A 27,442-nucleotide genomic window follows, 5' to 3' on the forward strand; every position below is an offset into this window, starting at 1 on the left:
GTGCGCAAACCTGTGTGCTTTTTAGACTACAATAAGCACATGGGTGTTGTTGACAGAGTAGATCAGAGGTTGGAACCCTACACTGCTGTTCGTAAGTCTTACGGTGGTATAAAAAGTTGTCGATTCATTTGTTTAATCAGGCAACTTGTAGTGCTTTTATTATGTTTAAGGATTGCTCCCCTGAGTCAAGGATGAAATTTGTTAAATTTCAGGAGTCAGTGCTAGAGAGCCTTATTATGGTGGGTCATGCAAGAGTTCCTAGAGTAGCAGTTGTGGAGGATGTGTCTAGATTGAAAGATCGACACTTTCCTGATCAGATTCCTCCCACTCCCAAAAAAGACTTTACCGCTAAGAAACATAGGGGGTCATTACAACATTGGTGGTAAAAGGCGCTTACCGCCATGCAGAAGACCGCCAAAACACCGCCGCGGAATTCCGCCACAGCTATTATGACACACATCTCGGAATCCGCCGAAATTCAGACACCCACACAAGACCGCCACAACAAAGGTCAGTGTTAAACTGGCGAAAACAAAACCTCCACCTCCACGGCAACAGTAACCCGCCCATGCTATTACGACCCACGAACCCACGCAGCGGTCTTTGAACCGCCGTATTCTATTGGCGGTACACATCGACGCGCTCAAAATACACACACATCTCCAAAACACAGCCACATTGGACAATTCAAAATACACACACCTGATACACATACAAACACCACTCCCACACACCCAACGCAATATAAAACACACACCCACATCACCCACAAACCCCTACGACCAAAAATTAGTCACGAAGGCCAGAGAGACAGCACAGATTAGACAATCCCACCACACAGAGGCACACAACACCATCACCAACACAACATCCACGCACAAAACACCACACACCACTACACATCACCACACTCATCAACACATACACCACCCCACACATCACCCACACCACCCCATGTCACGCCAAAGACACCCCCGCTTTTCCGAGGAGGAGCTCAGGGTCATGGTGGAGGAAATCCTACGGGTAGAGCCACAGCTATTTGGCTCACAGGTGCAGCACACATCCATAGCCAGGAAGATGGAGCTATGGCGCAGAATAGTCGACAGGGTCAACGCTGTGGGACAGCACCCAAGAAATAGGGAGGACATCAGAAAGAGGTGGAACGATCTACGGTGGAAGGTGCGTTCAGCAGTCTCCAGGCACAACATTGCGGTTCATCGGACTGGCGGCGGACCCCCACCTCCTCCCCCACAACTAACAACATGGGAGGAGCAAGTCTTGACCATCATGCATCCAGATGGCCTCGGAGGAGTCGGTGGAGGAATGGACACTGGTAAGTCAATTCATAACTTTCATATCCCCCACCCTACCTGCATGCTATCACACCCCCCCCACCCTCACCCCCTATCACTCCAAATCCGTACTAATGTACTCATAACACAAACTACACATCCCAACACCAAGCCCTGCATGACACAACTAAGCATGGACACCCAGCACTAAAGCATGCTCACTGCACATACCCACAACATCCCCCCAACCATCATCACCCAACTCCCACACAGGAATGCTTGCATTGGGGTAGACGGTCACCCACCAATTGCACACCATGACACACACACATGCAATAATCATGTCCTTATGCCCCAGCAGGATCACGAAGGACCGTCACCACCCCAGAGGGTCCAGACAACTCCACTCCACCCACAGAAGAGGCCCACAGTTATGATAGCAGCTCCGCCCTACTGGATCCTGATGACCAGCCCGGACCATCGTGGGCCTCGGGACAGTCGGTTCCTCTTGCACAGGCACAGCCCAACACTGACCTTCCACCCTCTGGTAACACCAGCACAGCACCCACCCAGCGGGCCCAAACCTCCGTACCCAGGACAGGTCAATCAGCAGTGTGTCCACCACTACACGGAACCCAGGGTAACCCACCACCCCAACAACAACAGGGACCTGGGGGCAGTGGTAGTGGGCACACGGTCCAGGGGACGGAGGCACAGGAACAAAGGGGAACTGGGAGGGCTGCTGTGCGACAGCGGGCGGACAGGCCAAGGGAACCCACTCTCCACGAGGCTCTATCCTCCATCATGGGAGCATACCACCACTCCCAGGAGACGATGGCGACTGTCCTGGACAAGTTTCAGGAGACCCAGCGCCTGCAGGAGGACCAGTATTTGGGGTTCAGGGAGGAGCTCAGGACCATCAGCTCCCCCTTGGGCACCATCGTAGGGGTGCTGAAGGACATACAGCAGACCTTGCGGGACACCGTGGCAGTCCAAGGGGCCCCTGACACTAGCCGGGACGATGAATTTCCCACCACCTCCGCCGGTACTAGTGGACAGGACGCCCTGCCACAGGACCACCACACCAGCACCCCACCCCCCGCAGACGGACAACCACCACGCAAGCGGGCCCTGAGATCCAGGAACAGGACAGAGCAAGATGGCAAGACCCCCGCCAGGAAATGAGACCACCCTGATTGTCCTCCCACTGTCCCACTTAAACTGCCCCAGCTCCACTTCCTATGCCCATATGGGCAGTGCACCTGTGAGACTAATAGACTGGACTCTGCCATGGACATTCCTTCACCATCACCACTCACCATTTGACAACCCCCCTCCATTTTTGAGAACTTCAATAAACACCCTTGAACCACAAAACAATCTGGAGTCAGTCTATGATTTGGTAATATGTGTTATCAATGACAGTGTCAAAATGCGTTTCTATTTGTAAAGGCAACATACTTATGTCACACATCACAAGCCCTTGAAGGATGCATGCAGATGACACACGTTGGTAACCACACCTGTGAAACCGTAATGGAAAGGAACAACTCAGTTACTAAATAATGCTATGAAATTAGACACAGGATAGAGGACGTGTGACAGTGAATTTAATGGTAAAAATGAAAATGTTCTCACCTGTGTGTCACTGGAAATATTGCTGTATGACTGACTCCCTGTTGTCGTTGTCTTCTTCCTCAGCTTCCTCCTCATCACTGTCCACAGGCTCCACAGCTGCCACAACACCGTCATCTGGACCATCCTCCTGCAGAAAAGGCACCTGGCGTCGCAATGCAAGATTGTGAAGCATGGAGCAAGCGATGATGATCTGGCACACCTTCTTCGGTGAGTAGAATAGGGAACTACCTGTCCTGTGGAGGCACCTGAACCTGGCCTTCAGGAGGCCAAAGGTGCGTTCGATCACCCTCCTAGTCCGCCCATGGGCCTCATTGTACTGTTCCTCTGCCCTGGTCCTGGGATTCCTCACTGGGGTCAATAGCCAGGACAGGTTGGGGTAACCAGAGTCCCCTAATAGCCACACACGGTGCCTCTGGAGTTGACCCATCATATCAGGGATGCTGCTATTCCGCAGGATGTAGGCGTCATGCACTGAGCCAGGGAACATAGCATAAACCTGGGAGATGTACTGGTCTGCCAAACAGACCATCTGTACATTCATAGAATGATAACTCTTCCTGTTCCTGTACACCTGTTCACTCCTGTGGGGGGGGGCAGAGCTACATGGGTCCCATCAATGGCACCTATGATGTTGGGGATATGTCCAAGGGCATAGAAGTCACCTTTCACTGTAGCCAAATCTTCCACCTCAGGGAAAATGATGTATCTCCTTACGTGTTTCAGCAGGGCAGACAAAACTCTGGACAGGACATTGGAAAACATAGGCTGGGACATTCCTGATGCCATGGCCACTGTTGTCTGAAAAGACCCACTAGCAAGGAAATGGAGCACTGACAGCACCTGCACGTCAGGGGGGATTCCAGTGGGATGGCGGATTGGTGACATCAGGTCTGGCTCCAACTGGGTACATAGTTCCTGGATTGTGGCACGGTCAAACCGGTAGGTGATGATTACATGTCGCTCCTCCATTGTCAACAGGTCCACCAGCGGTCGGTACACCGGAGGATTCCACCATCTTCTCAGATGTCCCAGCTGACGGCGCCTAGGAAGGACAACAGCGACCACAGAGTCAATTTTAATCAAGGTATGTACCCACAGTTACACAGAAGACTACACGAAACACAAAACCCTTCCTGTATGTGTGTTGAGTGTAGGCCTAGCTATGTGTGATGCAGAAGTAAATGAAGCCATGTGGACCCCTGAAATGGCAGCTGCCTGACCTCTACACTGGGACAATGGGATTGTGGGGTAACTGCGTTGCGGTTGCACACCGTCGCGGTAGGCGGTCGTAGACCCTGGCGCAATGCTGCATTAGTTAACATCGGACCCTATGGGTCCCAGGAGCCAATGACGAAGTGCACCGGCGGTGATGATACGCACCGCTGCGGACGTCACCGCCATTTTCTATCTGTTCAATCACTAGATATCTGATCTTCGACAGGAGAGGACCTACACTGCAAGTGCTGCTGTGACCTCGGTCTGGAAGCGACGATGGCTGCTGCGTCTGGGGAAAGGGCCCCTGCCTTCACTGCTCAGGAGTTGGAGAAACTTGTGGATGGGGTCCTCCCCCAGTACACGCTACTCTACGGTCCTCCAGACCAACAGGTAAGTACTCAGGGAGCACGTTGTATGGGCTAGGCCTGGGTGGAGAGGGCTGGTTGTAAGAGGGAAGGGGGCAGAGTTCAGGGAACATGAATGCAAGTGCCAAATGGCAAGGGTTAGGGATGGGGGACACTTACATAGACGGGGCAGTTGGTAATGGCTTCTCTTGTGCATGTCATGTAGGTCAGCGCCCACCAGAAGAAGGACATTTGGCGTGCCATCGCCAAGGACGTCCGGACCCTGGGGGCCCACCAGAGATGGGGCACCCACTGCCGGAAGAGATGGGAGGACATTCGCCGCTGCAGGAAGAAGACGGCGGAGGCTCAGCTGGGGATGGCCTCCCAACGTGGGAGGGGTGCCCGTCGCACCACGACCCCGCTGATGTTCCGGATCCTGGCGGTGGCCTACCCTGAGTTGGATGGGCGCTTGACGGCATCACAGCAGACACAAGGGGGTGAGTACAACCTCATTCTGCGGACTTAGCGCGCAGTGGAGGGGTCTGGGTGGGGGACGAGGCCTGTGGGTGTAGCTAGGCCAGGCAAAATACGTAGACTAGGCCCCTCGGTAATGCAGGCCATGTGGCACTCTACCCCACCGCAGTATAGTGCCAAGTACAGGTAAAGGTGCCCCTGTGACATCCATGTGTGCAGATGTCCACCATAGCCATGTAGGCCAGATCCCAGGAATTGCATCTGCAGAGGCCAGGAGCACGGCATAGTGCAGGGGGCAGCTGTGTCTGTATTGTCTGCCAACGGTAGCGGTATGCCATGCACTCAACCTGTTCTTCTTCTGTCTCCCCCCCCCTTTTTGTGCTTTCCCTGTTCTTTTGTGCATCAGCATCATCAGGTGGAGGTACAGTGGCACCGGAGCACGAGGGAGCTGCATCCCACATGGCCATGGAGGGCCACACCACGGACTCAGAATACACCAGTGGGACGGAGGGCGAGGGGAGATTCTCGTCGGCCACCGGATCACCAACCAGCGACATGGACTTGTCCGCCGATGGGAGCTCCCTTGTGGTGGCGGCACCATCTGTGCGCCCCACTTCTACAGGTACAGCCGCCACCTCCCCTACCAGCACTGCCCTCCCAGCAGCCCCTCAGCGTTCCCCCCGTGCCCGCTCACCCAGGAGGGTGGGCATCACCTTCGCCCCAGGCACCTCAGGCCCTGCCCCAGTCACCCCTGCTGCCCTCAGTGAGGAGGCCATTGACCTCCCCAGGTCACTCACTGTTGGGCAGTCTACCATTGTGAATGCCATCCAGGGTGTAGAAAGAGAGTTGCAACACGGTAATGCATTCATGGAGGGCATTCATTCTGGTCAGGCTGTCCTTCAGCAAACCCTGAAATCTCTGGCCTCAGCACTGATGGCAGCCATTGTCCCTGTGTCTAGCCTCCCCCCTCCAACCTCCTCCACCCAGACCCAATCCCCTGTACCCCAGCCCATCCCAAGCACACCTACAGACCAGCATGCACACATGTCAACACCCAAGGGAAGCTCTGGCAAACATAGGCACCACACAACCCACAGGCACTCAAACAAGCATCACACACATGCAGACACACCAACAGCCACTGCCTCCACTGTGTCCCCCTCCTCGTCGTCTGCCTCCTCCCTCCCAGTCTCGTCTACACTCTCACCTGCATGCACTACATCTACAGGCACCAGGAATCGCACAAGGACACCCAGCACCACAAGCCACTCACCTGCACTCACCACCTCCACTCACATATACACGTCCCCTGTGTCCTCTCCCAGTGTGTCTGTGACGCCCCCACCCAAGGTACACAAACGCCGGCAACCACACACCCAACATCCATCCACCTCACGACAGCCTCCAGTACCTGCACCTGCACCCAAAACACGTAAAGTGACACCTCCTACAACCACCTCCTCTTCCTCCACTCCCAGACCCCCTCCAACTACCCATCACAGTCTTTGTCAGAAACTGTCCCTCTGTAAAATTGACCTTTTTGCTCCCCCCCCCCCTCCAATTCATCAGTCCTGTCGTAGCGCCTCAGCCAAAAGGCCTCCTGTACCAGTGGTGCCTGTTCAAGGTGTGTGGAGTGCACTGGCCACTAGGGCAGGCAGTGTGACCCGGAGCCAAGGCACTGGCAGCCCACCCCCTGTAAAGGCTCTGAAATTGGAAGGGGGCAGACGGGACCGTGTGAAGACTCCTGGAGGCAAAACAACTCACAAGGGTTCCAGGGGGATTGCAGAGTCAGCTGTGACTCCTCCAAAGGTGGGGAAGGGCCAGAGGAAGTCTGCACAGCCTGGTGTGAGCATCACGGCGGAGAAGGGCGGCATCCTTCCCGGCGGTTGGGACGCAACCGCCAGCACCGTCGTTACTGGTCCAGAGACCACCGCCAGAGTCAGTGCCCAGGATGGCCCAAGTAACGTCACTGGTCAGGAGACCACCGCCGGAGTCAGTGCCCAGGAGGGCCCAAGTATCGTCACTGGTCAGGAGACCACCACCACCGCCGGAGTCAGTGCCCAGGAGGGCCCAAGTATTTTCACTGGTCAGGAGACCACCGCCGGAGTCAGTGCCCAGGAGGGCCCAAGTATTGTCACTGGTCAGGAGACCACCGCCGGAGTCAGTGCCCAGGAGGGCCCAAGTATCGTCACTGGTCAGGAGACCACCGCCAGAGTCAGTGCCCAGGAGGGCCCAAGTATCGTCACTGGTCAGGAGACCACCGCCACTGCCAGAGTCAGTACCCAGAAGGGCCCAAGTATCGTCACTTGTCAGGAGCCCACCGCCAGAGTCAGTGCCCAGGAGGGCCCAAGTATCGTCAGTGGTCAGGAGACCACCGCCACAGCCGGAGTCAGTGCCCAGGAGGGCCCTGACTGCCACAGCCCAGCTGGGCATTGAGGGAACGTCATGCCACACACCAATGCCCAATCCAGGGAACTTCATGCCACACACCAATGCCCAATCCAGGGAACGTCATGCCACACACCAGTGCCCAATCCAGGGAACGTCATGCCACACACCAATGCCCAGTCTAGAGACCGCCATGGCAAAGCACCGCTGAACAGTCGAGAACCACCATGGCAAAGCACCGCTGAACAGTCCAGAGAACGCCATGACAAAACACCGCTGAACAGTCCAGAGACCGCCATGGCAAAGCACAGCTGAACAGGGCATGCACCGGGGAAGAATGACAAGGCCGCCACATCACGCATCGTTATCCCATGTGCAGCTGGGACAGTGACAGGACAGGAACTGTCACAGGGAGACTAATCCAGTCTGGGCACCAGTCCCCCTACAGAACCAGTGGAGGCTGTTATCTACTTGTGATAACTGTGGCTTTGCACTCCCCAGGACGGTCCAGTGGGCAACCCACCCACTGTAGAGACTTGAGAGACTGTGGCTTTGCACTCCCCAGGATGGTCCAGGTGGCAACCCACCCACTGTAGAGACGTGAGAGACTGTGGCTTTGCACTCCCCAGGATACATCAATGAGCATGGAGCCCCGTCGTGGATCTGGCTTTGCACTCATCCGGCTGAGGTGCCCCCCCTTCCTTTCCCCCTGAGGTGCCTGTAGTATTTCTATCTGATGCCCCGGCAGTGTTCTTTCCGTCTGTGGACAGGTATCTTTTGTGGGCCTCGCCCATGCTTTTTTGGACTAGTGATGCACGGACATTGATATGTGCATATCTGCACTACTTCTCGTAATGTATATACTTTTGACTGATTTAATGATATATCTGTATATTTTTGAGACATTTATATTGATACATTACAATGTTTGTACTGATTTCGTTTGGTCTTTGCATTCTTCCGGGGGGGTTGTGTGTTGTTCCGGAGATTTTTGTGAATGCATTGGTGTGTGTGTTGTACTATGCGTGGGTGGGGGTGAGGGTGGGGGTGTTGCGTGTGTGTCCCCCTAACTTTTGCCTCCCCTATGTCGTAGGTGCAGTACTCACCGTTGTCTTCCCCAGCGCCAGCGTTGGTCTTCGTAGATGAGTAGGAATACAAGGTCCGGTAGGATTTGTAATTCCGGCTCCATGGAGTCCTCCTTCTTCGTGGGATGTGTTCAGGTGAGCGTTTTCCCATTGCAGAAACTGTTTCTGCCGTGTTTTTATCCATGGTGAAACCGCCCCGGAAAAGGTAGTGGATTGGGGGGTTGTGATACTGTGGGCGGTACATTGTCTTCTGCCTGTCTGTTGGCGGTGACCGCCGCGCTGCTTGTCTGTACCGCCGTGGCGGGCGGTGTGTTAAAGTGGCTGTCTTTGCTGGCGGTTTCCGCCAGGGTCATAATTCCCTTTTTTTGTCCGCCGGCCTGTTTGCGGTATTACCGCACCTTTAACACCATCCGCCAGGGTTGTAATGACCACCATAGAGTCTGTGTCGAAGAGGTATCCAGAGGGAGAGCCGAATGTACTGCCCGGACTGTCCTTCACCCCCTGGGCTGTGTGTGGCTGGCTGTTTCAGGAGTTACCACACACAGAAGAATTACTGGGAACTACTGTGATCGTAAAGAGCTGTTTTTTTATTTTCATATGTTCAGTTTCATTGTCGGCATTACTGTTATGTATTCAGTTCGAGCTTTTGTGTTTGTAGTTTTGTACTTATTTATGATTAGTTAGTGGTTTCTTTGTTGATTAAAAACAAAAAAAAGTGATGGTGTGCATGAAGTGGCTCTTGGCTGGCGGTGTGTGTGGAGTGGTGCTTGGCTGGTGGTGTGCGTGGACTGGTGCTTGGCTGGCGCTGTGCGTGGGGTGGCGCTTAGCTGCTGGTGTGTGTGGGGTGGCGCTTAGCTGGTGGTATACGTGGAGTGGCACTTGGCTGGCGGTGCCATCCAAACGCCAGTCCACACACTCCCATCAGGTGTGTTGTGTCAGGCATGTAGGCGGGGCCCTGGAATGGCGTTGTCTCTTTGATGCAAGTGTTGTACTGTGCTGGGTCCGCGACTGGCGGCGTGAATGGTCTTGTGCATGTCATGTATGAAAGGTGTGTGAATGGACTGTAAAGCAGTTGGTGCCTTGACGCGGCTTTACAGCTCACGAGCTGTGAGTCATTAGTTCAGTTTTTTGGTGTTTCAGTTGTTAGCAGTGCATTTCATTTTTGTGAAATCTCTTCTTAATACAATTTGTTCTACTGAATCTTCACTCACCCTTGTGCCGAATCCAACTAGTATATGTGGTAAAAATGACAAAACCTGCTCCGCTGTAATCAGGTGTTGCAGCACACCATTGACATGCTAGGTGTCTTGGGTGGGACACCGATGATGAAGCATTCCACCATCTTGGTTGGTGGGTGATGGGTCTTTTTAACATAACCTAAGTGCGTTTCTTTTCACAATTTTAGTGTATGGAACATCACAGAAGTACGTGGAAACATCAAAATGATCTATTACAAAACTACCTGTGTTTGGGGGGGGCACCTAAGTTTTTGGTTCCGGGTGCGGCCTTCATCTAGGGAAACCTACCAAACCCAAACATTTTTTTTAACTAGACATCCGGAGGAGTCCAGGGAGGTGTGGCTTATGTGGATCCCCCAAAACGTGCTTACCGAGACTCCTCTGCAAACCTCAAAATGTGCTTTAAAAAGCATATTTTTCTCACTTTTCTTTGTAGGATCACGGCTCCGGCACAAATTTCCTACCAGGCAGGGTTCCCCTCAGTCTCCCAAGTAAAATTATACCTCACTTGTTTGGGTCCCCAAAGCAGAGTCAGCCTAAAGATGTATAAAACAAAAGTATGTGCTTATCAACTCGCTGTGCTATCCCCTCAATGTCTACAGGTTTTTGGCCTTTTTCTGTTGCAGGCACATGGGCCACCCACACAAGTGAGATATAATTTTTATCGGCAGATCAAGGGGAATATTGGGTGGTAGGAAAGTTATACCGGCAACAGGTATCCTACAAAGAAAAGTGTGGAAAATGTGATTTCTTTAGGTATATTTGAGGTTTGCAGAGGAGTCTGGATAGGAAAATGTTGGGGGATCCATGCAAGCCACACCTCCCTATACTTCTCCGGGTGTCTAGTTTTCAAAAATGTCTTGGTTTGGTAGGTTTCCCTAGATGACCGCCGTAGCTGGGACCAAAAACGCAGGTGTCCTCCCCTGCAAAAACAGGTTGTTTTGTAATAGATCATTTTGATGTGTCCACATTGTGTTTTGGGACATTTCCTGTCACGGGCACTAGGCCTACCCATACAAGTGAGGTACCATTTTATCGGGAGACTTGGGTGAACGATGGCTGGCTCCTCCCAGATTCCAGAACTTTCTGTCACCAAAATGTGAGGAAAAAGTGTATTTTAGCCACATTTTGGGGTTTGCAAAGGATTCTGGGTAACAGAACCTGGTGAGAGCCTCAAAAGTTACCCCATTCTCAATTCCCCTAGGTGTCTAGTTTTCAGAAATGTCCAGGTTTGGAAGGTTTTCTTAGGTGCCAGCTGAGCTAGAGGCCAAAATCCACAGCTAGGCACTTTGCAAAAAACAGGTCAGTTTTCTCTAGGGAAATGTGCTGTGTCCACGTTGTGTTTTGGGGCATTTCCTGTCGCGGGCACTCGGCCTACCTACACAAGTGAGGTACTATGTTTATCGTGAGACTTAGGGGAACGCTGGGTTGAAGGAAATTTGGGGCTCCTCTTAAATTCCAGAACTTTCCATCACGGAAATGAGGAAAATGTGTTTTTTTTGCCAAATTTTGAGGTTTGCAAAGGATTCTGGGTAACAGAACCTGGTGAGAGCCCCACATGTCACCCCGTTGTGAATTCCCCAAGGTGTCTAGTTTTTAGAAATGGCCAGGTTTGGTAGGTTTTCCTGGGTGCCGCCTGAGCTAGAGGCCAAAATCCACAGCTAGACACTGTGCAAAAAACAGGACAGTTTTCTCTAGGGAAATGTGCTGTGTCCATGTTATGTTTTGGGGCATTTCCTGCTGCGGGCACTAGGCGTACCCACAAAAGTGAGGTACCATTTTTATCGGGAGACTTGGGGGAACGCTGTGTGGAAGGAAATTTGTGGCTCCTCTTAGATTCCAGAACTTTCCATCACCGAAATGTGAGGAAAAAGTGTTTTTTTTCTTTGACAAATTTTGAGGTTTGCATTCTGGGTAACAGGACCTGGTGAGAGCCCCACAAGTCACCCCATTCTGAATTCTCCTAGGTGTCTAGTTTTCAGAAATGTCCAGGTTTGGAAGGTTTTCTTAGGTGCCGGCTGAGCTAGAGGCCAAAATCCACAGCTAGGCACATTGTAAAAAAACAGGTCAGTTGTCTTTGTGAAAATGTGATGTGTCCATGTTGCATTTCCTGTCGCGGGCTTCAGACCTACCCACACAAGTGAGGTACCATTTTTATCGTGGGACCTGGGGGAATACAGAATAGAAGAACAAGTGTTATTGCCCCTTGCCTTTTTCAACATTTTTTCCTTCCAAATGTAAGACTGTGTGTAAAAAAGATGTCTGTTTGAGAAATGCCCTGTAATTCACATGCTAATACGGGGGCCCTGGAATTCAGAGATGTCCGAATAACTACTGCTTCTCAACACCTTATCATGTGCCCATTTTGGAAATACAGAGGTTTCCTTGATATCTATTTTTGATTCTTTATATTTTATCAAATAATTTACTGTATACCCAGCACACATTGAAAACCCATTTCAAGGTGCAACTCATTTATTGGCTCTGGGTACCTAGGTTCTTGATGAACCTACAAGGGCAATATATCCCTGCAACCAGAGAAGTCCAGCAGACGTAACGGTATATTACTTTTGAAAATCTGACATGGCAGGAAAAAGTTACAGACTACAACGTGGAGAGAAATGGCTGTTTTTTACACCTCAATTTCAATATTTTTTTATATTAGCAGTTATTTTCTGTTGGGAAACCTTGTAGGATCTACACAAATGACCCCTTGCTGAATTCTGAATTGTGTCTACTTTTCCGAAATGTTTAGCTTTCCGGGATCCAGCATTGCTTTCACACCCATTTCTGTCACTAACTGGAAGGAGGCTAAAAGCACCAAAAAATAGTAAAAATGGGGTATGTCCCAGTAAAATGCCAAAAATGTGTTGAAAAAATTTAGTTTTCTGATTCAAGTCTGCCTGTTCCTGAAAGATAGGAAGATGGTGATTTTAGCAATGCAAAACCTTTGTTTATGCCATGTTCAGGGAAGAAACCACAAGCCTTCTTCTGCAGCACTTTTTTCCCATTTCTTTTTTTTTTTAAACGAAATTTTCGCTGTATTTTGGCTAATTTCTTAGTGTCCTCAAGGGGAACCTACAAACTCTGGGTACCTCTAGAATCCTTTAGATGCTGGAAAAAAAGAAAACAAATATGACGTGGGTGGCTTACGTGGACAAAAAAAGGGGGCCTGAGCGCGAACTGCCCAAATAGAAAAGGCGTAGCAGCGCAGGGATTAAAGGATTTAAAAGAAAAAAAGTTTTCTTTTCATTTTTTTTCAGAGCAGGCGATGGTCCGTGGGAACACTGCCTGCTCTGAAAAAATATTTTTGGATCCATTCACAAAGGGGAAGGGGTCCCAAGTGGTCCCCTTCCCGTTTGTGAATGGGTTAGCACCAATTTGAAATTGCTGCTAACTGCAATTGTTTCGTGACAGCATTTATGGTTGCAAAACAATCATACATCGCACTGAGACTCACAATTAGGAAGGGAACACCTCTTCCTAATTGCGACACACAAACCTTTTTTGCGATTTGGTAAATAGGTTACCGAATCACAAAATTGGGTCTGTGCATCGCAAAATGCTTTTTTCTTGTTGCAAGCGCCCGATTCTGTAAATCGTGCCGTTTGCAAAAAGAAAAATGCTTTGTAGCTATAATTAAATAGTTGGAGTGCTAGAGCCGAATAAGAGAATATTTATACAGTCAGCAGGCTCCTTTTGATAACGCAGGTAAGTTATTGCAAATGTTGGCAATTTACTGGCATACAGTTGTTTGCAAATGTCTGCCTATACAATACGATAGGCTGTAGGTATCTTCCTTCCAGCCTGAGAAGACAATCTGGCGTGCTGTACAGGAAAAGCTTTAAATTCTTCTTCTTCACTTGAGATGAGAATTGTAGGCTCTTGCGTACAGCAGAAAGGGGGTGATGGTGTCGCTATCCCCTCATAGTCACTGATCACCAGTGTTATGTGTCAACAAGGCGATGTGTTTCTTACTAGGTTAATTCCTACATCATCATATCTTCAGTCAGAGCTCTAGTGCCAGTTGGTATGTTAACAGCATCTCAAGGCGCCTCCAACTGTAAAGGTCCGTTCGGTTGCCATATACGGGGAGTGAAGGATTGGGGAACAGAGGATGAGGGAATAGAGAAAGGACTCGTTTGCACTAGTCTATTTATGGTCTGTTTCTATGGTCAAGTATTTACAACTCAGATACCACCAACCTGGAGTGGGCTTTGATAACCACACATGTAACATAACATTATAACATTAAGGCCCAACTTTAAGAAGGTCCTAGCACCACATTAGCGTCATTTTGTTTACGCTGATGTGGCGTTAGGTTGGCAAAAATGCCACGCCAAATTTACAAAGTGGTTCAATGGGTGCATTGCTCCAATTTGTAAACCCTTGCACTACATTATGCCTGCGCCAGGCATAATGTATTCACAGGGGGTGTTCCTCCATTAGGGGGCCCAGAAAAATGTTGCAGTGGAATCTGAGATTCCACTGCTCCATATTGTTTTGTCATTTGTAATGCCTGCTCAGTGCAGGCGTTAAATCAAGGCACACCATTGTTTATAATGGGCCTCTATGAATGTTGCAGGATTAGCACCAGCATTTTTGGCACTAATCCTGCAAAGTACCACAATCACGTCAGAAATGATGATGCTATTGATCCTAACATGCGCCATAGTGCGCCGTATCATTAATACAGGGAACACACAGTGGCATGAGGGAGGCGCAATGGGGCGCAAGGAAAGTGGCGCTTCATGTAATGAAGCACAACTTTTCTTAAATCTAGGCCTACGTGTTATGCAAACATTTGTAAATGCATGTTCTGCTTTAGAGCATGGTGAAAATTATTTGAAACAAAAGTTTATTTATTTTCAGGGTTGGTACTAATGAACAGCCAAACACTGTTTCTGTAATATCATTTTTGCATGAATTAAAAAAGGAACACTTAGGTAAAAAAAAATAGACCTTTAAAGCCTGTGGTGCATATTTAATACATGGGACATGTTATTATTTTTCTTGCTTTAAATGAACATTCACAGATGACTGGATGAATTCAACAGTCAGATCATGCTCTTCACTCACTGAAAAAGCACTACATCAAGAAAAACAGAATCGTTTGGTCATAAGTGGTAAGGTAACACCATAAACTGACTCATTACGATTGTCATCACTAGAAGAGAGGCACTAACTCAACTGTCTCTTTGGACACGACAAATAAAAAAAGAAAGCCGCAATGCTTACAGCTAAGCGACACACAGGGGCACTGGAACTAGGGTGTGGGAGGTGCTGTAGCACTCTCATAAACTCAGAGTTTAGCTAAAGAATGAATAATAAGGGGCCCTTTAATGTTTTTCACTTAGAAGTATTGAGTTTCAAAAGACTGTCACATATGCTCTAAGGATTTAAGTTATTGGGGGCTTGGGGGGAGCGAGGACATTCCCAGTCTCCCCCGGGCAGATTTAGGCAGAAGGGTGGGTTTAAGGGTAGGGTTTATATAGGTGGGGCAGGGTGTGGGCGGCCTCTTTGGCCGTTTTGCCACACCCAGGATAGTCGTTGTTTTGGTTTGTGAGGTTAGGCCTTAGATAAGTTTGAAGTTTTTGTGGGGCGATATTTAGTCGGTTGCAGTGTCTTGTTAGGAATTATGGATAATTCAGATAAGGTTTGCTGGCTTTAAAAAAGCTTCAGGAGGAGGGTAGGGAGGACTTCCTCCAGGAGGGCGTGCTTCAACAGGTGTGGGTGGGCTTGAAGAGACCCAAAAGAGCCTCCTCAGAGGGTGTGACTGCAGCGGTTCTGGCTTGCGAGTCACCGACTCGCAAGGCCAAACAATGTAAGCAAAATGGCGCTTTAGGGCGGAAAATCGCTGCGTCACCGGAGGTTGTGGTTCCTCTTAGTGGCGATCAGGTAAAGACCTTACCTGTGCATATTGCAGCAGGGAGAAGAGGCGGTACGACGTTCGCACGCCGTTCTGGTGCGTCGATCCGGCAACGCGTTGTTGCTAAGGGGCGAGGTGTCCCTCCAAGTAGTGCGGCGCTGTGTGCCGGCTGCTTGGGGGCTGTTTCTGTTGACGCGCATGCGCGCGTTGGAACGGGCGGCTCCATTAGAGGGAAAAAATAAGCTCCACTCCCCTCCGAAAGTAACAAAAAGCGAGAGGAGTGTGTTTTAGAGGAAAAGCAGCTGGGAGCAGCTTTCAAGATGGCTGCTCCCATTACAGTGCAGCAACAAGATGTCATCGAATTATCGGATAGCGAGGAGGTCAATATTTTAGGTGGAAGCAGTGTTATTTCAGGTGTGGAGGTTGTTAAAGCCCCTGTTTTGGAGCAAGAGGGGGGAAGGCTGCAATTAGTGCCTAGATTGGTTCGCCCAATGCTGCATAAAGTGCAGGAATGGGATGTGAGAAATCAGACTATTTATCAGTCAGGGCAGCATGTGGAAGGGTCAGTTAATAGTGGCATGAGTATGAGAGGTGTGTTATATGGAGAGGCTTGATACTAGTGGTAAGGCTGGTAGGGCACAGGTGAGGGTGGATTTTTGGCAGCCAGGTGGTTTAGTTCAGGATCCTGGGTGTGGTGGCTTTTATGCATTGGGTGGGCATAAAGAGCAGGTGGTACCCGCAGGTTCTGGGCGGCCTGTTGGTAATCAGGCATCATTGGTGGGGGTTGGTACACCCCTTGGACACTGACAAGAAGAGAGAGTGAGACCCAGAGCGGATCACCTGACTTTGGGGGATTCAAATTTGCCCGTGACACAGAATATGCAGTATTTTACACAAGACGAAGAGCCTTCTACCAGCTGGGGCACTGGTGGTTTGGATTGCAGTGTCACTAGCGAAGGAGATTTTCTGGATTATGAGGAAGGGAATGGTTTTGAGGTGGTAGCACCTTTACCGATTAATGTACCGAAGGGTACTTGTGTGCAAGAATCTAACATCATCTAGGGCAGAGGTCCGGGGCGATCGTCACAGTGGACGGATTCGGATTGACCTATCTGCGGGAAACTTACCTCGAGGTGAGGAAAGGGGGGAGCATATCGTTTTGGGTGGGGTGTCTCACTCTGGGGGGTAGGTTTGGTTGGTAAGGTGTTAAAAGAAATGGGGGTCCAGGCTGGGCCTGGGGCTGATGTTGTGTTGAATACAAATTCAATTCCAGAGGTAAGTGTTATGGACACAGTTTCAGGTAAGCTGGTTTCGGGTCATGCAGAAAAAAAGGTAATGCAAGAGTCTGTAGGGATAGTGAGGGTGTGTGGGGAAGTATTAAGAATAAGAAGCTGCCTTACATAGGGGTGTTGATGCCTTTGGGGGCGCATTGCACTCAATCTCTGAAGGATAAAATTTGTAGAGGAGAGTTCATTGATGTTTTTAAGTTATTGCATAGGGAGGTTCAGGCTAAGGAAGGCTCGAAGGAGGAGGAGTGGGAGTTAGCGCATAGGCCTAAGGTACCTACTACAATTGAGATTTGGACATCAGCCTTTTTGATATACGCAAGTGTTTATTGTGAGTGTTTTCCAGAGCATTGTGTTGCCTTATTAAGTATATGGATATTGTGCGGAGGGCACAGATGGATTACGGCGGTTTCGGATGGTTCAGGTATGATGAAGAGTTTCAGGCTTGGCTGGCAGTGTACCCAGATAAAGACTCAGGGGAAATAGACAACGAGTTATGGATGCAGTGGTTGCACACGGGGAGGAATGTGCCGGCTATGCATACTGCTAGTGGTTTGCCTTTGCAGTATCAGCCCTTTCAGGGTCGTCCCACCCATTATGGGGTGGGGGGTGCAGCAAGGGGTCAAATACCGCAAAACGGAGAATGCTGGTCGTTCAATAGTGGTATCTGTACACAACAGCAGTGCAAATTCAGGCATGATTGTTCCAACTGTGGGGGCAGACATTGAGTGTTTCAATGTTTTGGAGGCATGCACTGGGGAGGGCAGGGCCCGTTTGGGAGAGGCAGTGATAGGGGTAGGGGCCATATACAGCAGGTGGCAGGAAAAGGGCCCTACGCCTATTAATTTTGAGGTGATGAGATATTGGCTACAGTTCTATCCTAAGGGGTCCGAAGGAAAAGTTTTGTTTTGGGGATTTTTCAAAAGTTTTAGGCTTTGTTATCAGAGACCACGAGTGCAGAGATGGGCAAACAATTTGAATTCGGCTTTAGATCAGCCGGAAGTGGTGAGGGCCAAATTGCATAAGGAGCTTGAAATGGGAAGAATTGTTGGCCCATTTTATCATTGGCCTTTGGATAATTTGACAATTTCCCCATTGGGAGTGGTGCCTAAGAAGCAACTGGGTGAGTTCCGGTTGATACATCATTTATCTTGGCCGGAGGGAGCATCGGTTAACGATTTTATTGCTCCGGAGGATTCCATCGTCCACTATGCCTCGGTTGATGAAGATATCACATTAGTGAAGCGTTGAGGTGTTGGGGCAGAAATGGCAAAATCAGATATTCATTCGGCTTTTAGGCTCCTTCCGGTGCACCCTGATGATTTTTCTTTGTTGGGTATGCAGTTTGATGGGGCTATTTTTGTGGACAGGATGCTGCAATGGGATGCTCGGTTTCATGTTCGTTGTTTGAACTGTTTAGTTCCTTTTTACAGTGTTTTTTTCAGGCACAGACAGGTTATAAGTTTGTAACACACTACTTGGATGATTTTTTCTTGGTTGGGGCTGCTGGGTAGGGTGACTGTATGTCAGCTTTGTTGGATTTTCAGAAGGTCATGAAGGACATGGGAGTTCCATTAGCTCCAGAAAAAACTGAAGGGCCCAAAACATGTTTAAACTTCTAGGATTCACAAAAAATGGAGGTTCGTTTACCTCGTGACAAGGTTCAGCTGTTGATCGAGTTGTTAGAAAAGGCTCTACAGAAACCTAAGTTGGAGTTGAGGCAAGTTCAATGGTTACTTGGGCATTTGAACTTTGCATGCAAGGTGGTAAGAGTTGGAAGGGCTTTTTGTAGGAGGTTGGGGTTTTCAGTCAGAGGTGCGCTTTTGCCTCATCATCATATCCGGCTGAAGGCCAGTGTTAGGGCTGACTGAAGGATGTGGATTACTTTTCTTCAGGATTTCAATGGTGTCACGATGTTGGTGGAAGCTGAGGATTGGTTTTGGCAAGTGCAAATTTTTTCTGATGCCTCAGGTGCGCTTGGTTTTGGAGTTTTTGGGACGATCATTGGGCTGCAGAAAGTTGGCCCGAGGAGTGGAGGCGGCTAGATATAGCATTGCATTTTTGGAGTTTTTTCCTTTAATTGTGGCCCCGTCAATTTGGGGTCACACGTTAGCCAACAAGAATGCGGTATTTAATGTTGATAACATACTGTAGTGAATCTTGTTAATGTGCAAAAAGCAAAGGATGAAAAAGTGTTGCGTCTTTTGACGGGAGGATGCAGTTTGATTTATCATGCAACAGATTGAATTGGGTCTATCAGCAGTAAGTATATCTGCTAAGTTGTCAAGCATTTCCTTTTACGGTAAATACTTCTGGGGGTATGATCCTATGGAAGGTGAAATTTGTAGACGGATTATTGCGGGTTGGGCTAGAAGAGGGGGTGTTCGGCGGGATCAGAGGCACCCGATCACGTCACATTTGTTGAAGGAATTGATTGGTGTTTTGCCACACATTTGTTTTTCTCCTTGGGAGGAGGTTCTCATATCGTTATGCATGTCATGGCTTTTTCACAGGGCTTTTCGAGGTTCAGAATTGTTGGGCTTGAGAGTTAAGGATGGTTTTCTACGTTCAGATATTAGGGTAGGTAATGTTTGGTCATACTTGTGGTTATGGGCTTCAAAAGCTGATCAGTTAGGTAGGGGTCGGGAGTTAGTGTTGCGGGCGGTGGAGTTTCCAGATGGTCCGGTCTATTGTTGGTTGCCTTTTTCAAATTTTTTGCCAGAAGATTGCAGGTTTGTATTCATTTATCAGGATGGTTCCGGGTTGAAGTCTTTTCAGCTGCTTGCAGTCTTAAAAATGGCAATTAAAAATTGGGGTTGGATCCTTCATATTATGGTACTCACTCTTTTAGGATTGGAGCGGCCACTGAAGCTAGACAATTTGGGCATTCCGATATAGAGATTATGGATTTGGGGCATTGGCGCGCCCAATGTTTTAGACGTTATGTTCGAACTCATCAGATTTGGGGTCTGTTGATTTTTCCTTATGTTAATTTCTTTGTAGGTAATGCCTCTGTTTTTTCTGCTTTTTGCAGGTTGTGTGGCTGGCCCGAAAATGTTCCGTTTGGATTTTTGGGCATTCCTCCGTGCATTGGGCTGAGAAGCAGGCGGTGTTATGTCATTTTGGAAGGCAACTGGGTTTGGATGGTGCTAGTATTCAAGTTTACTGGTTGGGAAAAAGTGGTATGAGGTGGGGGGAATTGTTATATTTTCTTTCCAAAAGGTTGGCTCAAGGGATCAAGGGATTTGTCCAGATTTATTGGTGATTCATTTAGGCGAGAATGATTTAGTGGCGTTATCAGGGATTGGCCTTTTGAAGGTAATGAAATTAGGTTTGTTGAGGATCAGGCAGAGATGGGCTGGTACGCATATAGTTTGGATTCAGTTGGTTCCTAGGAGAGTTTGGATAGGAGCTAATTCTTTTAAGGGAATTGAGAAGCAGCGTAGGAAGGTGAATAGGGAAATGCGTAGTTTTTGTCGTATTGAGGGTTTTTCTATTCTGCAACATGGTGAGATTGTCCATGGGGATGTAGCTCTTGTCTGCCAGGATGGAATGCATCTATCTTTTTTAGGTAATGAGCATTATCCTGGAGTTAAGACTGAAGATATCGGAATTGTTGGGGGAGAATTTGTGGGATCTGGGTTCTTGCACTTAATTTGGGTGGGGCAGGAAAACGCCTGGCGGGTCTTCTTGTGTGGCGGGGTCTTTACGGACATGCCTTTGGGGGGAAGGGTTCCGGATGCACAACATTAGACGTCAGGAATTTGGAAAAGCAACAAAGGGAGGAAAAGGCAAAGGGAATTACAGAAGGTGGACAGCTGGGCAGATGGGTACTGGATTGGTCGGGTCAGGGTGGGCATGGAAAGAGGTTATTGATGAGGGGTAACTTTCTGGAGGGGTGGGGTGGGTTTTAGGAGTTTTATGTATTAGTGAGGCTTTATAGTTTTGTAAGGCAAATGCCAAGGTTATTATTGTTTCCAGACATGTTCTATTAAAGCAGCCTTTTACCCCCATTTAGAGTGTTGTGGTTTGTGCGCCGTTTCGCCCGATGGTCAGCACCCCCTCTCTAGAAATGGGTCCGCCAGAACTGGCGACACATCAGCATATTTAATCTCTTCCTCTTCCATGCAGGTTCTCTTTCAGCAATGAGCCTCCGTCTCAGCTAAATTGTCATCTTTTTTAGGGGAGATGGCAAAGCGCTCCGTCCCCCTTCTAATCTCATTTTAGGGGGATTTTAACCATGCCCTTGTTACCTCAGTCACTTTCATTGGTTCGTGGGCTTGCCTTTTAAAATCTGCTTTTTTTAATTCGCAACAGGCATGCATAGGTCATGCCTTTTCCGGTGTTTGTCCATCCTCGTGAGTACCGATAAACAACTGGAATCATACGAGGCGCCATGTTTTCCGTTTGGTTTCTGGACTACATTTTCTCTTTATTTCGCAGCGCGATCATCACGTTTTTTTCCATTTAATGTGGCAAGAAAAGTCTGATTAGGAGTTTACAACGCTCATAGCACTAACTCAACGTAATGCGAGACCCATTGCATTGCAAATGCTTGTTTTATTTTACAAGTAATCTCTAGTTGACCTTGCTCATTACAGGCCTTCAAAGAAGGGACCTTTCCCCCGCTGCCCCGATCCCCGAGGCACCATTACTCCTCCACCAAACTCCACGCCCTCAACCCAGGACAGCACCCTACCTGCGCCCAACCCAACCCCAAGCAGACACACAGACCTTTCACATGTCATGCATGCCGCTTCTCCTACACCCCCACAAATACCAACAACACTAACACGCTCCACACCAACACTAACACACTCCAGTAAAGAAAAGGGGAGTCCAGTCAATCGACTTCCTTAGAATGCCTATTCGTAGGTTAGCAAGGTGTGGGAGAATCAAACCGGGGGGCCTGGACCCTAAGCCTCCCAATAGTAATAGTCAAGATAATGCAGAGGTGATTCCCCACAAAGATTTAATCAACTCATAAATACATTACTTCAAAAGATTGTTTAATTGCAATGTAAAGAGAAGGAGAGTTCCAGAAATATTTAGTCCATTTGAGGTAAAGACGAGCTTGAAGTTGAAGTAATTTTCATTAATCAGCAAGTTGGATGCAAAATCAGATAGAAATATACGTTGATGCAACAGCCAACACGTGTTTCGCCCTTTTGGCGCATGAGCGGGGGCTTTCTCAAGGCTAATTCAGAGCATATTACAAAAAACTTCAGACATTGAATTGTCACAGTTGTAGATAGAACCCTTATTCGATGTTAAGAGAAAGAGAAAAGTGCCGGTAACTCGCCGGCGCGTCCCGCGGTAAATCTTTTGAAGTAATGTATTTATGAGTTGATTAAATCTTTGTGGGGAATCACCTCTGCATTATCTTGACTAACACACTCCACAACAACACTAACACGCTCCACACCAACACTAACACACTCCACACCAACACTAACACTAACACACTCCACAACAACACGCTCCACAACAACACTAACAGGCTCCACAACAACACTAACACGAACCACAACAACAACAGCCCTCGCCACCACCTTAACTGCATACTCCTAAACACCAGCTCCATCCACAAGCCTACCATCGAGCTCTGGGACTTGATCACAACACACTCACCTGACATTGCCTTCCTCACGGAAACTTGGATGAACCCCTCATCAGAACATGTCATAGCCATAGCCATCCCAGAAGGCTACAAAATCTCTTGTAGAGACCGTATAAACAAATGAGGAGGAGGCATCGCCATCATACATAAAAGCACCATCAAGATCACCACCAACACCCATGACACCCTAGACAGCGCAGAACACCTACACTTCTTAATTCACATAAACGCCAACACCACCCTCAGAGGAACCCTCATTTACAGACCACCAGGACCCCGCCCCCTTTCTGTGACGCCATCGCTGATACCATCAGCCCCCACGCCCTCACCTCCACAGACTACATCCTCCTTGGTGACCTCAACTTTCACCTGGAAGTGTTTTCCACAACCACAACTCCACTACCCTGTTAGTCAACCTTACGAACCTAGGACTCAAACAACTGGTCACCTCACCCACTCACTCAGCAGGACACACGCTGGATGCAATTTTCACCTCCAGCAACCACATAACATTCACACACACCACTGAACTCCACTGGACCGACCACCACTGCGTCCACTTCTCCTTCACAAAATCCCCCACCCACTACGGACAACACACCACAACCTACCGAATGTGGGACACGATCCCCATAGAACACCTGAACGCCAAGCTCACACAAGCTCCACCCCCCTCACCAACGACCCCAACACCGCTGCTCACAACCTCACACAATGGCTTACAACCTGCACAGACTCCCTCGCCCCACTGAAAAGTAACAACAACACTCAAAACATCAAGACCGCCCCCTGCTTCACCACTGAACTCCAAGCGCGAATGCCGCAAAACCAAGAAAGCTTGGCGCCAAGAACTCTCCATGATCAACTTCTCCACCCTCAAAACCACCATACGCAAACACCACCATCTCATCCGGACCACCAAAAGGGCATACTACAAAGAACGCATAGATAGTAACTCACATAACAGCAAGGAACTCTTTACCATCCTCAAAGAGCTCACCAAACCCAAATCCTGCACCATTGACCCCCTCACACATTCAAATCCTTTGCAACTCCCTCCCCAACTACTTTCACCTCAAAATTTTAGGCATACACAACAGCTTCACACCTTCTGCACCCACCATCACCACCACCGACACCACTGACATGACCAACAACACCACACCCCACCACTCCAATTAACTGCACACCTGGATCCCTACTGACGACGAAGAAACTGAAAAAAACATGAACTCCATCCACTCAGGCTCCCCCACAGACCCCTGCCCCCACCACATCTTCAACAAGGCCAGCCCAATCATCGCTCTCCAGCTCCGCTCCGTAATCAACAGCTCCTTCAATGCTGCCACCTTCCCAGACACCTGGAAGCACACCAAAGTCACCACACTCCTCAAAAAACCCAAAGCAGACCCAGAAGACCTCACAAACTACCGCCCCATTTCTCTTCTCCCCTTCCCCACCAAGTTCGCTGAGAAGATAAGGAACGTCTGTCTGTCTCACTTCCTAGAGGAAAACAATGCACTCAACGGCTCCCAGTCTGGATTTCGCAAGAACCACAGCACTGAGACTGCCCTCATCGCCTGCACTGACGACATCAGAAGAAGAGTTGAAATGGGCGAGACTGTCGCACTCATCCTCCTGGACCTCTCCGCAGCCTACGACACTGTTTGCCACCAAATTCTCAGCGCACGCCTTTTCGACGCAGGAATCCGACACAAGGCCCTGGACTGGCTCACCTCCCTCGCTGAAAGAACCCAGAAAGTCCGCCTCCCTCCCTTGCAGTCCCCAGCAACCAAGATCATCTGAGGGTCCCCCAAGGGTCCTCCCTCAGCCCTACCCTCTTCAACATTTACATGGCCCGCTCGCCAACATCCTCCGCCCCCACGGAATCACCATCATCTTGTACGCAAACGACACCCAGCTCGTCATCTCCCTGACCAGGAACCTCGCCACCGCCAAGACAAACCTCCACGCCGGACTCCTCGACACCGCCAAATGGATGACAGCAAGCCACCTCAAGCGCAACTCCAACAAAACAGAAATCATCATCTTCGGCCCCAACAAGACAGTATGGGATGACTCCTGGTGGCCCACCACCCTAGGACCACCCCAAACACCCTCCATCCATGCACGCAATATCGGCATCATCTTAGACTCATCTCTCTCCATGGCCCAGCAAATCAACACCATAACTTCCTCCTGTTTCAACACCCTTCGCATGCTACAGAAGACCTTCAAATGGATCGCCATAGAAACCAGAAAAAATGTCACCCATGCACTCATCAGCAGCAGATTAGACTACGGAAACGCCCTCTACGCTGGTACCAAAGCCAAGCTTCAGCAGAAACTCCAGTGTATCCAGAACGCAGCCGCACATCTCATCCTGAACCTCCCATGCCATGGACACATCTCCGCCCACCTCAGATCCCTTCACTGGCTGCCCATCAGCAAAAGGATCATTTTCAAAGTCCTCATCCACACCCACAAATCCCTCCACAACACTGGACCAGCCTACCTCAACGTACGAGTGAACTTTCACGCACCTACTCGTCTCCTCTGCTCTGCTGACCTCGCCCTCGCCACAGTCCCCCGCATCCAAGCACCACCTCCTGAGGCAGATCCTTCTCCTACCTTGCCTCCACGACCTGGAACTGCTTCCCCACCAACCTAAACAAGACCCAGGACCTCCTGACATTCAGAAAACACCTCAAGACATGGCTTTTTGAGCAGTAATCGGCATCCCCCCATTCCCCTCCCACAGCGCCTTGAGACCCTACCGGGTGAGTAGCGCACTTAATAAATTTTTTGATTGATTGATTGATTGATTCAAAATGATTAATACCTCAAAAACGCCTGGGAAACATAAATATAGTCTCATGTGAAGCTATCAGTGGCATCAGAAGAAAAAAAATGCCATGTTTAGCTGACACATTAATCCCATTGACTTTGCTTTATTTTACATTGATAAAAGAGGGACCTGCTCATAGGGAATAATATAAGAAAGGACCAGATCTCCCTGGAGGTCCGGGGGGGGAAGTGGTTTAGCCCTTGGGTGCCATTTGGGTGTTTTTTGGGCTATGGTGGGAGTTATTTAAAGGGGTCATTTTATGCCCCGTCGCCATTTTAGTTAAACCCCGGGTATGTTCGGAGCGTAGCTTTTGGCAGTAGTAGTAGAGTGTGGTAGGCAGTTAGTCAGGCTCGTCAAGTTGGGTGTGTTATAAATTCCTTACTTTGGTACTTTTCCTGGGTGGGTTTTCATCATAGGTAGTGTGGCAGGATCTGGTAGGTGAAGATTAGGCGGGAAGGAGTGGTTCCAGAAGCATATTTGACTTACCGGTGTGGGTTCAATCGGCGTTATGGCAGCGGAGGCGAAAGTGCAGGAAGCACTTTGCTTTTTGAAGGAGGCGGGCCGCCTTAGTGAGCGCAGAGGTTGGGAGAGCGACGAGCGTGGTGGCGGCAGCCGTTTTGGTATGTTCGCCCCTGCGCCATGTGTATGGAAAACTGAAGACGGTAACTGTGCAGCACAAGGGGAGGGCTCGGGCACTCGGCAGGCGGGACAAGAGGAAGGAGCGGGGAAGGGGAATATCTGCACGCCCTTCTTAAGTACGGCATGCAGTGCCGAAAACGGTGGAGTTGTTGAAGAAGGGAGACGGAGATTCTCAGTACATCGGGATGGTCACGCTGGCAGACAAGGGAGAGGAGCAGGGCGCGGAGAACCCCCACGAAGGGACGAGTGGTGCAGGGGGGAGGGTCGGGTAAGGGCACAAAGGATGAAAGGGATGGGGGAGTGGCAGTTCTTTCATGCAGACAACCCCGTAGAGGACGTCGGGGGCTGGGGCGGGGAGGGGGCACAGTTAATGGATTCTGAGAATGAATGGCAGGAGGGAGGCTCCTGGACAAGCTTTACATGTACAGGGGAGGCAGCAGCAGGTTTGGGTGGAATGGATCCCAAAAATCAGTTCCTTTGGGATTGGAGTGATGAAGGTGAAAGGGATGAAGGGGGAGTAGAAGAGGACAGTATTACATTGAAAGTACGTCCCCTCGCCGTACTTACGGGCGGTCACTGGGCCTAGAGGTACAGGTAGGAAGGGAGGTGATTCCAGAGGGAGCATTTGCGGGAGGGAGTGTAGGGTGCAGGCAGGTCTGGGAGGTCACATGGTGGACGATGCAGGTTTAACCGGATCTATGGGCATCTCATGGCAGGGCAGCAAGATAGGACAGCGGGACCTGGGATGGGCATGGGCGGCCCGTAGACCCCAGGAGGAAGAGAAGGCGGGGCCCCGAGCGGCTAGCTGGATGGCGGCGAGGACAAGTTCAGAGGAAGAGGTCAAAGAGGTTATGGTTGTTCCCAGGGGGTGGTGTAGCAGAGTGGGTATTGCGCCCCCTCCTGCAGCAGCCTCTCTGGAGCGGCGACCTAACCGGGCCCAACAGGAGCGTGCGGGACCCTCACGGGGTAAGTTGGTGGTGCACCCCAGAGGTAGGACGGGTGACGCACAGGCAAGGGATTTGGAGGGCGCCCTGCCTGCGGAGAGTGGTGCACAGATGGATGACCTTGATTATGAGGAGGATAGCATGGAGGAAGGGGAGTTGAGGGAGGGGGTGGAGGATGACGGGTGGTACGTTAAGGGGGGGTTTCTTATGATGTTGTTCAGTCGTTACAGACAGCAGCAGCGAAGGGTGACAGACTTCAACGAACAAGGCGAGTGGCTCAGGAGCGGCCCCGGTCCTTGATGACAGGTAAGAGGCCCGACATGGCTGTTTCGGTGGTGGTTCAAGCAAAAGTAGATGAGGTCAAGGAGCGCTTGCACAAAGGAGTTTATGTAGCTATTGTAGGTGTCAGGCGGGATGAGGCGGGGGAACAAGGGGCACCTCCGCAAGGACAGGAAGAGATAAAGGTGGAGACAGGTACTGTGAAAGGGGGGAGGAGGCAAAAAGCTTCCCTACATAAGTACGGCAAAGCCACTGGGGTTCCATTTGATATTAACCACGAAAG

Source organism: Pleurodeles waltl, chromosome 7 (assembly GCF_031143425.1).
Source record: "Pleurodeles waltl isolate 20211129_DDA chromosome 7, aPleWal1.hap1.20221129, whole genome shotgun sequence".
NCBI lineage: Eukaryota > Metazoa > Chordata > Amphibia > Caudata > Salamandridae > Pleurodeles > Pleurodeles waltl.